This window comes from Apium graveolens, chromosome 10, assembly GCF_009905375.1.
Source record: "Apium graveolens cultivar Ventura chromosome 10, ASM990537v1, whole genome shotgun sequence".
Lineage (NCBI taxonomy): Eukaryota > Viridiplantae > Streptophyta > Magnoliopsida > Apiales > Apiaceae > Apium > Apium graveolens.
The window spans coordinates 209,777,884-209,791,589 of NC_133656.1; positions in this window are offsets into that span (position 1 = coordinate 209,777,884).

The window sequence follows — 13,706 nt, forward strand, 5'->3', positions numbered from 1 at the left end:
TATGCAATGACCCTACTTACCAACCACCACGGACCGCAACAGGTTAAAGTATGCACACAAGCCAAACACACTAATATATTACAAACCGTTCAAATCCCAACTATTTCAAACTCAAACTGAGTATTAAACATTATTACAAACTTTTACAAACTTAAATTATTCCAAAAGAAGCCTACTAGCTCAGCTTTCTCAACCTGAACCCCTAGCTCTCGCGCTAGACTGGGGATCCTCTATACCAACTGGTTCCTTTTTAACTGGAAAGAATATAAACAACATCGCACAAATGAGCTAACTAGCTCAGCAAGTCACAATGACAAAACTGAGAATAATGATCATCAGGTGAATACGATTATGATATCAAGTGAACAATGGATTATGATTTAGAATTGGATACTATACTTTTAATTTAAAAACCAAGGTTAGGCTGCTGATCAGTCACGCACTAACCCCGAGCAAGGCACACAACATTGCTCTAACTACTGGATCCAAGGCACACATTGGCCTAACTTGACCATTATATGGTCTGACCACGAATCTGGTCCACAATTTTATAAAAACAATCCAATTCTAACATAATAACAGAATATGCAATAATAAACAATAACTGAAATCATTAACAACAATAAATGTTTAATAATGAAAGGGTTTCAATCCTTGTAAGGATCAATAAGGCAATTTAAAAGCTTGGATGTTGGGTAATGAAAGAATTGGATAACAAAGGAATCAACATTTCAGGGTTTCAAAGATTTGGGCTTTCAAAGCATAGGATACAATGATTGAATGTACAAGTAATTCAGTTCAGTGTTTGGGATTTTGTTTACATGTATTTGTGGAGTAATATCGTATACTTGAGATTTGTGTTTAGGTATACAACAATCAATGGTCTAGAAAGAATAAGGTTTACGGCTCAAGAACAATAACTGGAATCAGAGTTTAGGTTTCAGTGCTTCAAAGCACTTGCAGTATCAATCTGACTATCAAATACTACAATATCTCGAGAAAGTTCAGAACACTTCCCTGGTATTAGCTTACTACACTGTACTCGCTTCCAATCACAACTGTTTTACTCCTCAACTACCTGTTTCCCTTTTCTACGTCTTGCCTCTTCTGCTCACATATCATAAGCATCTATCAATAATTTACTCATAGAATTCTATTCAACACATACTTCTATCTACCCTTCGTTTTACCCAAATCTGATTAACGGATTGAAAGTTATGCAATAATCAAGTAAACACCGAATATATAGAACGATAGTCAATTAACAAGTCACATATAGCACATAATACATCACGTAATCAATGATATATTATTTATAAAGGAGTCTCGGGTCATAAATAGGCTTTCTGGTATTTAAAATGATTTTTAAAACATTTTTCGGAATTAAAATGGGTCGTTGGATCAATTTCGGGTTAATAAACAGGGTTCGGTTGGCCAATTCTGGCTCCGAAATAATTTTAGAATAATTATCGAGCCTTGGAAAAAATTTAAACTAATATTTTAAAGCTCGAAACTATTTTTTAGAATTTTTAAATCATTTTTAAATAATTAAATCTAATTAAATAATTAATTAAAATCAATTAATAATTAATTAAATCAATTAATCAATTAATTTTCGAATTAATTGACTAATTAAGCAATTATAAATTAACTGAAATTAATTAACTAATTAATTTAGATTTATTTGTGAATTAAAAATAATTTTCAGAATTAAAATAATAATTTTTAGAATTTTCAGAAATTAAAAACGAATTTTTATAATAAAAATAAATAGGAAATATGATTTTTAAACATTTTATAAACAGGAATCCTAAATTTGCAAAGTCTGGAAATTTCAGGGACCTAACTGTATCGTCCCCAAAAGTCCAGGGACCAAACTGCAATTTTACACCTCGTCGCCGGAAAACAGCCGGGTTCGCCGGAGAACACGATTCCGACCTCCTCACCTTACCACAAGCTCCAGATCACATCTACAAATTACCAGGAATACAATCATGCAATCAAAACAACCTAACAATCCCTGAGTTGGCCGGAATTTGGCCGTGAAGTTTTCCAGTTTCCGGCGAACATCGGAAAACTTCAAAACATAACTCCCTTCTCTACAGACCTCGTTGGTTCATGAAACTTATACGACTAGGTTGCAAATTTCACAGAGAACACAACCCACTATAACACAACATCAATCTATCACAGAATAAGAAACCCCCAAATTTCAATTAAGAACATTCATACGGGTTATAAACCCTAATTTTGAAATTCGAAAATGAAACCCACTTTTGAGCATGTTATTGAACTCCAAATCAGACGTATGACATATGAAAATCATCAGGAAAACAAGCTCTACAACATGCAATCATCAAATCATACAAACAATCATCCGGAGAAAAATTCATATTTTTAATAAAATAAATTCGAAAATAAATAAATTTTTAGAAAAATAACCTTGATTTCTGCAGTGAAACAAAGCTCAGAATCTGATAGAACACTTCAAATCCTTCGTTTTGGTTACTCAAGCTTTGAAAACAGAGATCGGTAACGCCTTCGTTTTGCTGTTTGATTCTAAGAACAGTTTATGTAATTAGGGCTTTTCTCTGAAAATTATATAATTATCTGTCTGCAAATGATTTTGATACGAAATAAAATACGGAAAAAGGCTACTTATAATTACGGAAAATTAGTATCCCGTTGGATCATTCCGGATATAAAACGGTACGTTTATTTGTAAAAACTGATCCAAACGGTATCGGTTTTCGGGATAATTATCCAAATCAGTACAATTTGTACTGCGGTCTTGGTCTCAGCGCCTGGTTACACGTATTACGAAGTGATAATTGGGATAGTTTAATAAAAAGCTCCCGTTTATCGAAAATACGGGTTTTATTGATTTACCGAAACGAATATTGTATCGAAAATGTTGCGCCGGGACCCGCGCAGGACAAACCGTACGCCGGATCGAAAAAGTCGAAACATGGAATATGCTCGGAATATTACAATTAGGTTAGGAAGGAGTTTTCGAAAGAGTTTCGGGTTCCAAAAACGTAACAACGGTTGATGTCGATTGGTTCCCGTTTTTATAAAATAGATTTTAATTACCCGGAAAAAGATTTTAGAAATTTCATATGATTCCTATAAATCCATAAACCAACATAAAAATAATTAGGAAGATATGACAATTATCTATATTTTATTTTGGACATATAAAAATTAAATTACTCAATTAATATTATTTTTGAATATTCAAGTACAGACTACACTTAACAATTAGCTCACGGAATAGATACTGAACACACATAATAATTATATAATAGCAAAATAATTACACGATATATCCCGGATATTACATCCTTCCCCCCTTAAAAGGATTCTGTCCTCAGAATCTTTAAGAAAACAAATGAGGGTACTTTTCTCTCATATCACTTTCTAACTCCCAGGTTGACTCTTCAACCTTTGGGTTTCTCCACAATACTCTTACTAACTTTACCACTTTATTTCTCAATACTTTCTCTCTTTCCTCTAGAATCTCTATCGGACTCTCTACATATGATAAATCTGCTTGAAGTTCTATTGGCTCATATTCTATTATATGCCTGGAGTCTGGATTATATTTCTTAAGCATTGATATGTGAAAAACATTGTGAATGTGCTCCATGTACGGAGGTAACGCCAAATCGTAAGCTACCTTGCCAATACGCTTTAGGATTTCAAAAGGTCCGACATATCTTGGGTTTAGCTTCCCTTTCTTCCCGAACCTCGTTAGTCCTTTCCACGGTGATACTTTCAATAATACCAAGCTTCCTTCTTCAAATTCCATGTCTTTTCTTGACTGGTCTGCATATTTCCTTTGACGATCTTGTGCGGCTATTAATCTTTTCTGGATAATTTCAACAACTTCCTTCGTCTGCTGCACCAATTCGGGTCCGAGTATTTTGCGTTCTCCTACTTCGTCCCAATATACTGGAGATCTACATTTGCATCCATAAAGGGCTTCATAAGGTGGCATCCCAATGCTGGCATGATAACTGTTGTTATAAGCAAACTCTACCAGGGGTAAATGCTCGTCCCAACTTCCTTTAAAATCAATAGCACAAACACGTAGCATGTCTTCAATTGTCTGGATTGTTCTTTCACTTTGGCCATCCGTTTGGGGGTGATAGGCCGTACTCATATTCAATCTTGTTCCCAAACATTCTTGAAAACTCTTCCAGAATCTTGAATTAAATCTTAGATCTCTATCAGATACGATAGACACTGGAACTCCATGACGAACTACGATCTCTTTCAAGTACATATGAACTAACTTGTCGAGCGAAAATCTTTCATTTATAGGCAGAAAATGAGCTGACTTGGTAAGTCTATCTACTATAACCCAAATGGCATCATGATTAGCCCTTGTCCTTGGTAATCCAACTATGAAATCCATGGCAATATGTTCCCACTTCCACTCTGGAATCTCCAATGGCTGTAGCAATCCGCTTGGTCTCTGATGCTCTGCTTTAACTCTCTGACAGGTATAGCATTTGCTAACCCATTCCGTAATTTCCCTCTTCATATCTGGCCACCAATAATTTTTTTTAAATCTCTGTACATTTTGGTACTTCCTGGATGGATGGAATATCTTGAACTATGTGCCTCTTGTAAAATTTCATTTTTCAGCTCCGTTACTGGTGGAATCCAAATTCTTGAAGAAAACCTAAGAATACCTTGATCATCTTGTTGCGTGCATAATTCCTCACCTACCAAACTATTTATATCTTGATCCATTACCTCTTTCTGGCATTTCTTTATTTTCTCCAATAACTCTGGTGGGAAAATCATACTGTATACTTTTGCTTCCTCAGGCTTGCAAATTCTAATCTCCAATTCCAATTTTTAAAATTCTTTATATATCTCTTCAGGTACGGATAACACATTTAACGTTTCCTTCCGACTTAACGCATCTGCTACAACGTTCGCCTTACCGGGATGATAATTAATCGAGCAATCATAATCCTTGATCAATTCTAACCATCTCCTTTGTCTCATATTAAGTTCCTTCTGGGTAAATATATATTTCAGACTTTTGTGATCCGTGAAAATCTCACACTTTTCTCCATACAAATAATGTCTCCAAATCTTCAAAGCGAAAACTATAGCTGCTAACTCCAAATCATGAGTAGGGTACTTCTGTTCGTGTGGTTTCAATTGCCTTGACGCATACGCAATCACCTTGTCGTGCTGTATAAGAACACATCCTAATCCTTTGTAAGAAGCATCGCTATAAATTACGAAATTCCCTTGATCGTCTGGAAGTGACAAAACAGGTGCTGTGATTAATCTCCGCTTCAATTCCTAAAAACTTCCTTCGCACTTGTCATTCCATATAAACTTTTCATTCTTTCGTGTAAGCTTTGTCAATGGTGTTGCAATTCTTGAGAAATTCTGAACGAATCGTCGATAATATCCTGCCAATCCCAAGAAACTTCTTACCTCAGTGGGTGTTCTCGGTCTTTCCCAATTCGTAATTGCCTCGATCTTTGCCGGGTCCACTTTGATCCCTTCATTACTGACTATGTGTCCTAAGAACCGAACTTCCTGTAGCCAAAACTTACACTTCGACAATTTAGCATATAACTTCTTTTTCTTTAAAATCTCCAAAGCTGTCCTTAAATGTTCCGCATGATCCTCCTCTGTCTTTAAATAGATCAAAATATCGTCTATAAATACTATAACGAACTTGTCCAAATATTCCTTGAAAATTCTGTTCATCAGGTCCATAAACGCTGCTGGGGCGTTGGTCAATCCAAAAGACATCACTAAAAACTCGTAATGTCCATACCTTGTTCTGAAAGCTGTCTTTGGTATATCTTCTGGTTTGATTTTCAGTTGATGATATCCCGATCTTAAATCGATTTTGGAGAAATACTTGGCTCCCTTCAATTGGTCAAACAAATCATCAATTCTGGGTAACGGATACTTATTCTTAATTGTCAACTTGTTGAGCTCCCTATAGTCGATGCAAGTCTCATGCTTCCATCCTTCTTCTTGACAAATAATACCGGTGCACCCCACGGGGATACTCTGGGTCTGATTACTCGTTTCTCTAACAGCTCTTGCAATTGCTTTGCTAACTCTTTCATCTCAACGGGCGCCATTCTATACGGGGCCTTGGATATTGGTTCGGTTCCAGGTGCTAAGTCGATTGCAAATTCAATTTCTCTATCTGGAGGAAGTCCTGGTAACTCGTCGGGAAATACGTCTGGAAATTCCTTCACAACTGGAATATCTTCAAGTTTTGCTTGCTCCTGACTTCTGTCGATCACATATGCTACAAAATGCTCACATCCTTGTCCTAGTAACTTCTTGGCTTGAATCATTGTTAAGAACTTCTTTACCTGCTTCTGTCCCTTGAACGTTACTATTCTTTCGTCTAGCGTTTTCACCATTACTTTCTTATTTCGAAAATCTATCTGAGCCTCATGCTTAGATAACCAATCCATCCCTAATATAACGTCAAATTCTCCTAACTTAAACGGTATCAAATCTACACAAAACTTACTACCAGAAATCTCAATCTCACAATTCCCACAAACTTGGTTAACAGTTACACGTTCTTGATTTGCTAATTCCACAGTCATTATTTCATTTAAATACCCAACTGGACAATTTAACTTACTAACAAAATCTTGTGAAAAAAACGATCGAGTTGCTCCTGAATCTATTAACACTTTGGCACATAAAGAATTCACATTAAGCGTACCTGCCACGACATCCGCATCCTGGATCGCATCCTTCACCGACATGTCAAAAACTCTAGCTCTCGGAGTCTCATTCACTGTTGGGGTAGATCCCATAATCCTCAATGCATTACTGACTGGGGCTGGTGTCTTACAATCCCTGGCCATATGTCCAGGCTTCCCACATTTAAAGCATGTAAATCCAATGGCTAGAACCTTCACTGCTGGATTCCGGATAGGCTGATCCTTATTCGCTGCCTCTCTTGCTGGCTGATTTCGGCACTCCCTCGAGTAGTGCCCTTTCTGGTTGCATTTAAAACATACCACATTCAACTTATTACAAACTCCTCCATGCTTCTTTCCACAAACTTGAAAATCCGGAAAAGTTAATCTCAACTGATTCGGCTGATTCACATTAGCTGGACGATTGCCCTGGCCTCCGTCTCCTGCATTTTGTCTCCTGAAATTAAAATTTCTCCCTGGCTGAAACTTGCTCTTCTTAAAATTTGGAAACTTCCCTGTTTGTGACTGACCTTCACTTCCCTCAACTTTCCTTTTCTTGCTTTCCTTTTCTTTCTGGAACATCTCACTCTCTGTCTCTGCGATCATAGCTTTCTGTACAACCCCGGCATAGGTATCCAATTGAAAAATAGCTACCTTCCCTCTGATCCATGGCTTCAAGCCTTGCTGGAATCTCTTAGCTTTCTTTCTATCAGTATCAACATACGATGGCACATACCTTGACAATTCCTCAAACTTCCCCTCATAATCTGTTACCGACATGTTCCTTTGCTTTAATTCTAAAAACTTCAGCTCCATTTGATCCTGAACAAACTGAGGAAAATACTTTTCTAAAAACAATTCCTTAAACCTTTCCCAAGTAATAACATCTGTGCTTTCCAATGTCTTCACCATCTCCCACCAATAGGTGGCCTCATTCTTCAGATAGTAACTTGCAAATTCAACTTTCTGCTCCTCTTTCACTTTTACCAAGGCAAATGCCTTCTCTATTTCCTTTAACCACACATTTGCTTCAATTGACTCTAAGGAACCCTTGAATTCTGGTGGGTTTACTGCTGGAAAAGTTTTGAAAGTTACCTGGGGATTGGTCTGTCTCTGCTATTGTTGTGCCAGGTGAACTGTTTGTTGGGCCAAGATTTGAAGAATCTGGGCTATTGCTGGGTCCATGGGTCCTGGGTTCACATTCTGGTTTGTATCATCTTGGTTATTATTGTTGGTTTCTTCATTCTGGGTGTTGGTACGGGTATTTCTTCTGGGAGGCATTTTCTGTAAAGAATCAATCAATTTATTTAGCTTTTGAATCAAATCTTTGTATAAAAGAAAAGTTTTGTAAAACAGGAATATCTCTTTTTAAAAACAGTTGTAACTGAGTAAATTGCATGCTTCTTTACAGAATATAAACAGTTATGGAAAATAGGGTACATGGTATCACAGGATATACTGGTGCAATAAATAAGGTAAAGTAAAACAGGTGCAATAAAGTAAATGACAGTGTTGGAAAGGAAAAGGTACTGATATAAAGATCAAAAGTTTTAGGTAGTACAAGCGTAAAGACGCTTCGAAAGTAAAAGCAAAAAGGGTACAACAACCTACTCACTAGTCAGCATCGCTAGTCTATAAATACAACTCAAGAGTCTACTGATACACACTACACAATACTGTCCATACTATATAACCATAACAACACTACTCAGCATCTCCATCTCAAAATCTCTAACTCAGCTCCAAGGAAACTCTGGTCCTGCCAGCCTCTCAAAGTCCTCTATCACCTCAGTAGCCCAGCCCAGCAGTGCATCAGGGCCTCTACCAGGTAGTGTAGCTCCATGTAGCCTAGCCTCAAGAACCCTCCGTGTCATATAAATCTCCTCTCGAAGCTCCCTTACACCACGATCAACATCTGTAGTCCTAATGATATGCTGTAACTCTCTAATCTGAGCCAACAAGGAATCACGCTCCAATAGAAGAGTCTCATACCGGTAATAAGAAACTGGGGGCAATGTAGACTGGAATGGGGCACTCGCTACTGAATGCCCAGTGGAATCTGAATCAGCTGGTGGGGGTCCTCTGACAGGTGGCCTCATGCCTGGAGGTGGAATAGCCTGCAGTGGTACGGGCTGCAACACCGGTGGTGGTAGAATAGCCAATGCTGGTGGAATAATAGGACGTGGATCCGATGCCGGTTCTCCAACTGAAGGCTCTGAGTGATCAGCTAATACGGGAATAAAAGAGTCGGCCATCTCTGCTATCTGAAATCATATCGTAATATAAGAATCTCGTACCACGACGCAAACTATACTAATACCGGTTATACCATAACACTCAACCTCTCGACGTTCTATCATCATATACCTTACTTCTAATCCTATCCCTCTACCCATTCCCGTCAACCTAGGTTTGTGTCAGTGACTTATAACCTGTAGCTCTGATACCAAACCTGTGGCGCCCTCCAAACCCAGGTCAAAAATTTGGGGTCCACACACACACCTTAATTATAACCTATTTATAACAATAATAAAGATAATGATAATATATGCAATGACCCTACTTACCAACCACCACGGACCGCAACAGGTTAAAGTATGCACACAAGCCAAACACACTAATATATTACAAACCGTTCAAATCCCAACTATTTCAAACTCAAACTGAGTATTAAACATTATTACAAACTTTTACAAACTTAAATTATTCCAAAAGAAGCCTACTAGCTCAGCTTTCTCAACCTGAACCCCTAGCTCTCGCGCTGGACTGGGGATCCTCTTTACCAACTGGTTCCTTTTTAACTGGAAAGAATATAAACAACATCGCACAAATGAGCTAACTTGCTCAGTAAGTCACAATGACAAAACTGAGAATAATGATCATTAAGTGAATACGATTATGATATCAAGTGAACAATGGATTATAATTTAGAATTGGATACTATACTTTTAATTTAAAAACCAAGGTTAGGCTGCTGATCAGTCACGCACTAACTCCGAGCAAGGCACACAGCATTGCTCTAACTACTGGATCCAAAGCACACATTGGCCTAACTTGACCATTATATGGTCTGACCACGAATCTGGTCCACAATTTTATAAAAACAATCCAATTCTAACATAATAACAGAATATGCAATAATAAACAATAACTGAAATCATTAACAACAATAAATGTTTAACAATGAAAGGGTTTCAATCCATGTAAGGATCAATAAGACAATTTAAAAGCTTTGATGCTGGGTAATGAAAGAATTGGATAACAAAGGAATCAACATTTCAGGGTTTCAAAGATTTGGGCTTTCAAAGCATAGGATACAATGATTGAATGTACAAGTAATTCAGTTCAATGTTTGGGATTTTGTTTACATATATTTGTGGAGTAATATCGTATACTTGAGATTTGTGTTTAGGTATACAACAATCAATGGTCTAGAAAGAATAAGGTTTACGGCTCAAGAACAATAACTGGAATCCGAGTTTAGGTTTCAGTGCTTCAAAGCACTTGCAGTATCAATCTGACTATCAAATACTACAATATCTCGAGAAAGTTCAGAACATTTGCCTGATATTAGCTTACTACACTGTACTCGCTTCCAATCACAACCGTTTTACTCCTCAACTACCTGTTTCCCTTTTCTACGTCTTGCCTCTTCTGCTCACATATCATAAGCATCTATCAATAATTTACTCATAGAATTCTATTCAACACATACTTCTATCTACCCTTCATTTTACCCAAATCCGATTAACGGATTGAAAGTTATGCAATAATCAAGTAAACACCGAATATATAGACCGATAGTCAATTAACAAGTCACATATAACACATAATACATCACGTAATCAATGATATATTATTTATAAAGGAGTCTCGGGTCATAAATAGGCTTTCTGGTATTTAAAATGATTTTTAAAACATTTTTCGGAATTAAAACGGGTCGTTGGATCAATTTCGGGTTAATAAACAGGGTTCGGTTGGCCAATTCTGGCTCCGAAATAATTTTAGAATAATTATCGAGCCTTGGAAATAATTTAAACTAATATTTTAAAGCTCGAAACTATTTTTCAGAATTTTTAAATCATTTTTAAATAATTAAATCTAATTAAATAATTAATTAAAATCAATTAATAATTAATTAAATCAATTAATCAATTAATTTTCGAATTAATTGACTAATTAATCAATTATAAATTAACTGAAATTAATTAACTAATTAATTTAGATTTATTTGTGAATTAAAAATAATTTTCAGAATTAAAATAATAATTTTTAGAATTTTCAGAAATTAAAAACGAATTTTTATAATAAAAATAAATAGGAAATATGATTTTTAAACATTTTATAAACAGGAATCCTAAATTTGCAAAGTCTGGAAACTTCGGGGACCTAACTGTATCGTCCCCAAAAGTCCAGGGACCAAACTGCAATTTTACACCCCGTCGCCGGAAAACAGTCGGGTTCGCCGGAGAACACGATTCCGACCTCCTCACCCTACCACAAGCTCCAGATCACATCTACAAATTACCAGGAATACAATCATGCAATCAAAACAACCTAACAATCCCTGAGTTGGCCGGAATTTGGCCGTGAAGTTTTCCAGTTTCCGGCGAATATCGGAAAACTTCAAAACACAACTCCCTTCTCTACAGACCTCGTTGGTTCATGAAACTTATACGACTAGATTGCAAATTTCACAGAGAACACAACCCACTATAACACAACATCAATCTATCACATAATAAGAAACCCCCAAATTTCAATTAAGAACATTCATACGGGTTATAAACCCTAATTTTGAAATTCAAAAATTAAACCCACTTTTGAGCATGTTATTGAACTCCAAATCAGACGTATGACATATGAAAATCATTAGGAAAACAAGCTCTACGACAGGCAATCATCAAATCATACAAACAATCATCCGAACAAAAATTCATATTTTTAATAAAATAAATTCGAAAATAAATAAATTTTTAGAAAAATAACCTTGATTTCTGCAGTGAAACAAAGCTCAGAATCTGATAGAACACTTCAAATCCTTCGTTTTGGTTACTCAAGCTTTGAAAACAGAGATCGGTAACGCCTTCGTTTTGCTGTTTGATTCTAAGAACAGTTTATGTAATTAGGGCTTTTCTCTGAAAATTATATAATTATCTGTCTGCAAATGATTTTGATACGAAATAAAATACGGAAAAAGGCTATTTATAATTACGGAAAATTAGTATCCCGTTGGATCATTCCGGATATAAAACGGTACGGTACGTTTATTTGTAAAAACTGATCCAAACGGTATCGGTTTTCAGGATAATTATCCAAATCAGTACAATTTGTACTGCGGTCTTGGTCTCAGCGCCTGGTTACAAGTATTACGAAGTGATAATTGGGATAGTTTAATAAAAAGCTCCCGTTTAACGAAAATACGGGTTTTATTGATTTACAGAAACGAATATTGTATCGAAAATGTTGCGCCGGGACCTGCGCAGGACAAACCGTACGCCGGATCGAAAAAGTTGAAACATGGAATATGCTCGGAATATTACAATTAGGTTAGGAAGGAGTTTTCGAAAGAGTTTCGGGTTCCAGAAACGTAACAACGGTTGACGTCGATTGGTTCCCGTTTTTATAAAATAGATTTTAATTACCCGGAAAAAGATTTTAGAAATTTTATATGATTCCTATAAATCCATAAACCAACATAAAAATAATTAGGAAGATATGGCAATTATCTATATTTTATTTTGGACATATAAAAATTAAAATACTCAATTAATATTATTTTTGAATATTCAAGTACAGATAACACTTAACAATTAGCTCACGGAATAGATACTGAACACACATAATAATTATATAATAGCAAAATAATTACACGATATATCCCGGATATTACAGTCTGCCTTTGTTCTGGCTCTAAAGCTTTTACTCTATCTCTATAACCTTGGGAAGTACTTTCCTGAAAACAATTGACTGAACTTAAATCAGTTTATTATAATCTCTTGCTCCGTGCCTTCCTTGGTCTTTCACCAGCGGGTGGTCTCTCTCTTAGGAGGGTAAGTGATAAAAATAGTCTTTTGTGATTCGTCAATCATTTAGAATCTCAAATGATTCCTATATTTCCTTTAGCCAGGCTCTTGCCTCGACTGAGTCAGCTTGTTCCTTGGAACTCTGAGAGCTTAGCGACTTAGAGGTCCTGAAAGAATTTCACACCACATTGTTTCCTCAAGGTGGTGGTTAGGAATAAGGTATAAGTTTTGTTTAGACAGGTCCATGAATTCCCGTATAGGAGTACTGTCTCGGTCTCCTTATCTCGCTCGACTTCTGTTTTCTCAGTCTAAATATTTCTTCCTACTCCTTATTATTGGGGTCATCTTTTAATTTAATCTCCTCATTTTCCACTTTATTATATTCTGGGTTCCTTATATCTTAATTGCGACCTCCCTGATTATCACATTCAAGGTTTGCCCCTAATCTTATTCCTTGTGGGGGCATATTACTTGGAAAAATTTTGAGAATCTCTGGATATTTGTCTTACTTACTTTGCTTAAGTCTTTCCCTCATTCAGTCCTTGCACGATTGCAAATTATGAATTCTCAAGTTTGATAAACTTCATGACACTCTCTTAAGTGTTAATAGAGCAATTAACAATGTGATTTTATCACAAACAAACTGATCTGAACTGAAATTAACGAATATATACATAACCATTTGTTCGAGGGTATAACAACTGAACATATTAAAGAGAATTACATCATTTGATCTTATCGCTCCTATCCCAAAAGTACTACCATAGATAATCATCTCGTCATTAAAACTAATCATTCATAACTTAGGCTAATTCTCCAAAAGCGGTGCTACATGAAATTCTTGTTAGATTGCTCAGACTCTGCACACTATTATGGATCAAGAAATGCGGGCACGCACGACATCCCTAACCTGCTCCATTAAAGCGGTGATGAGGTCTAGGATAGTTGCAAGTAGAGCTGGATC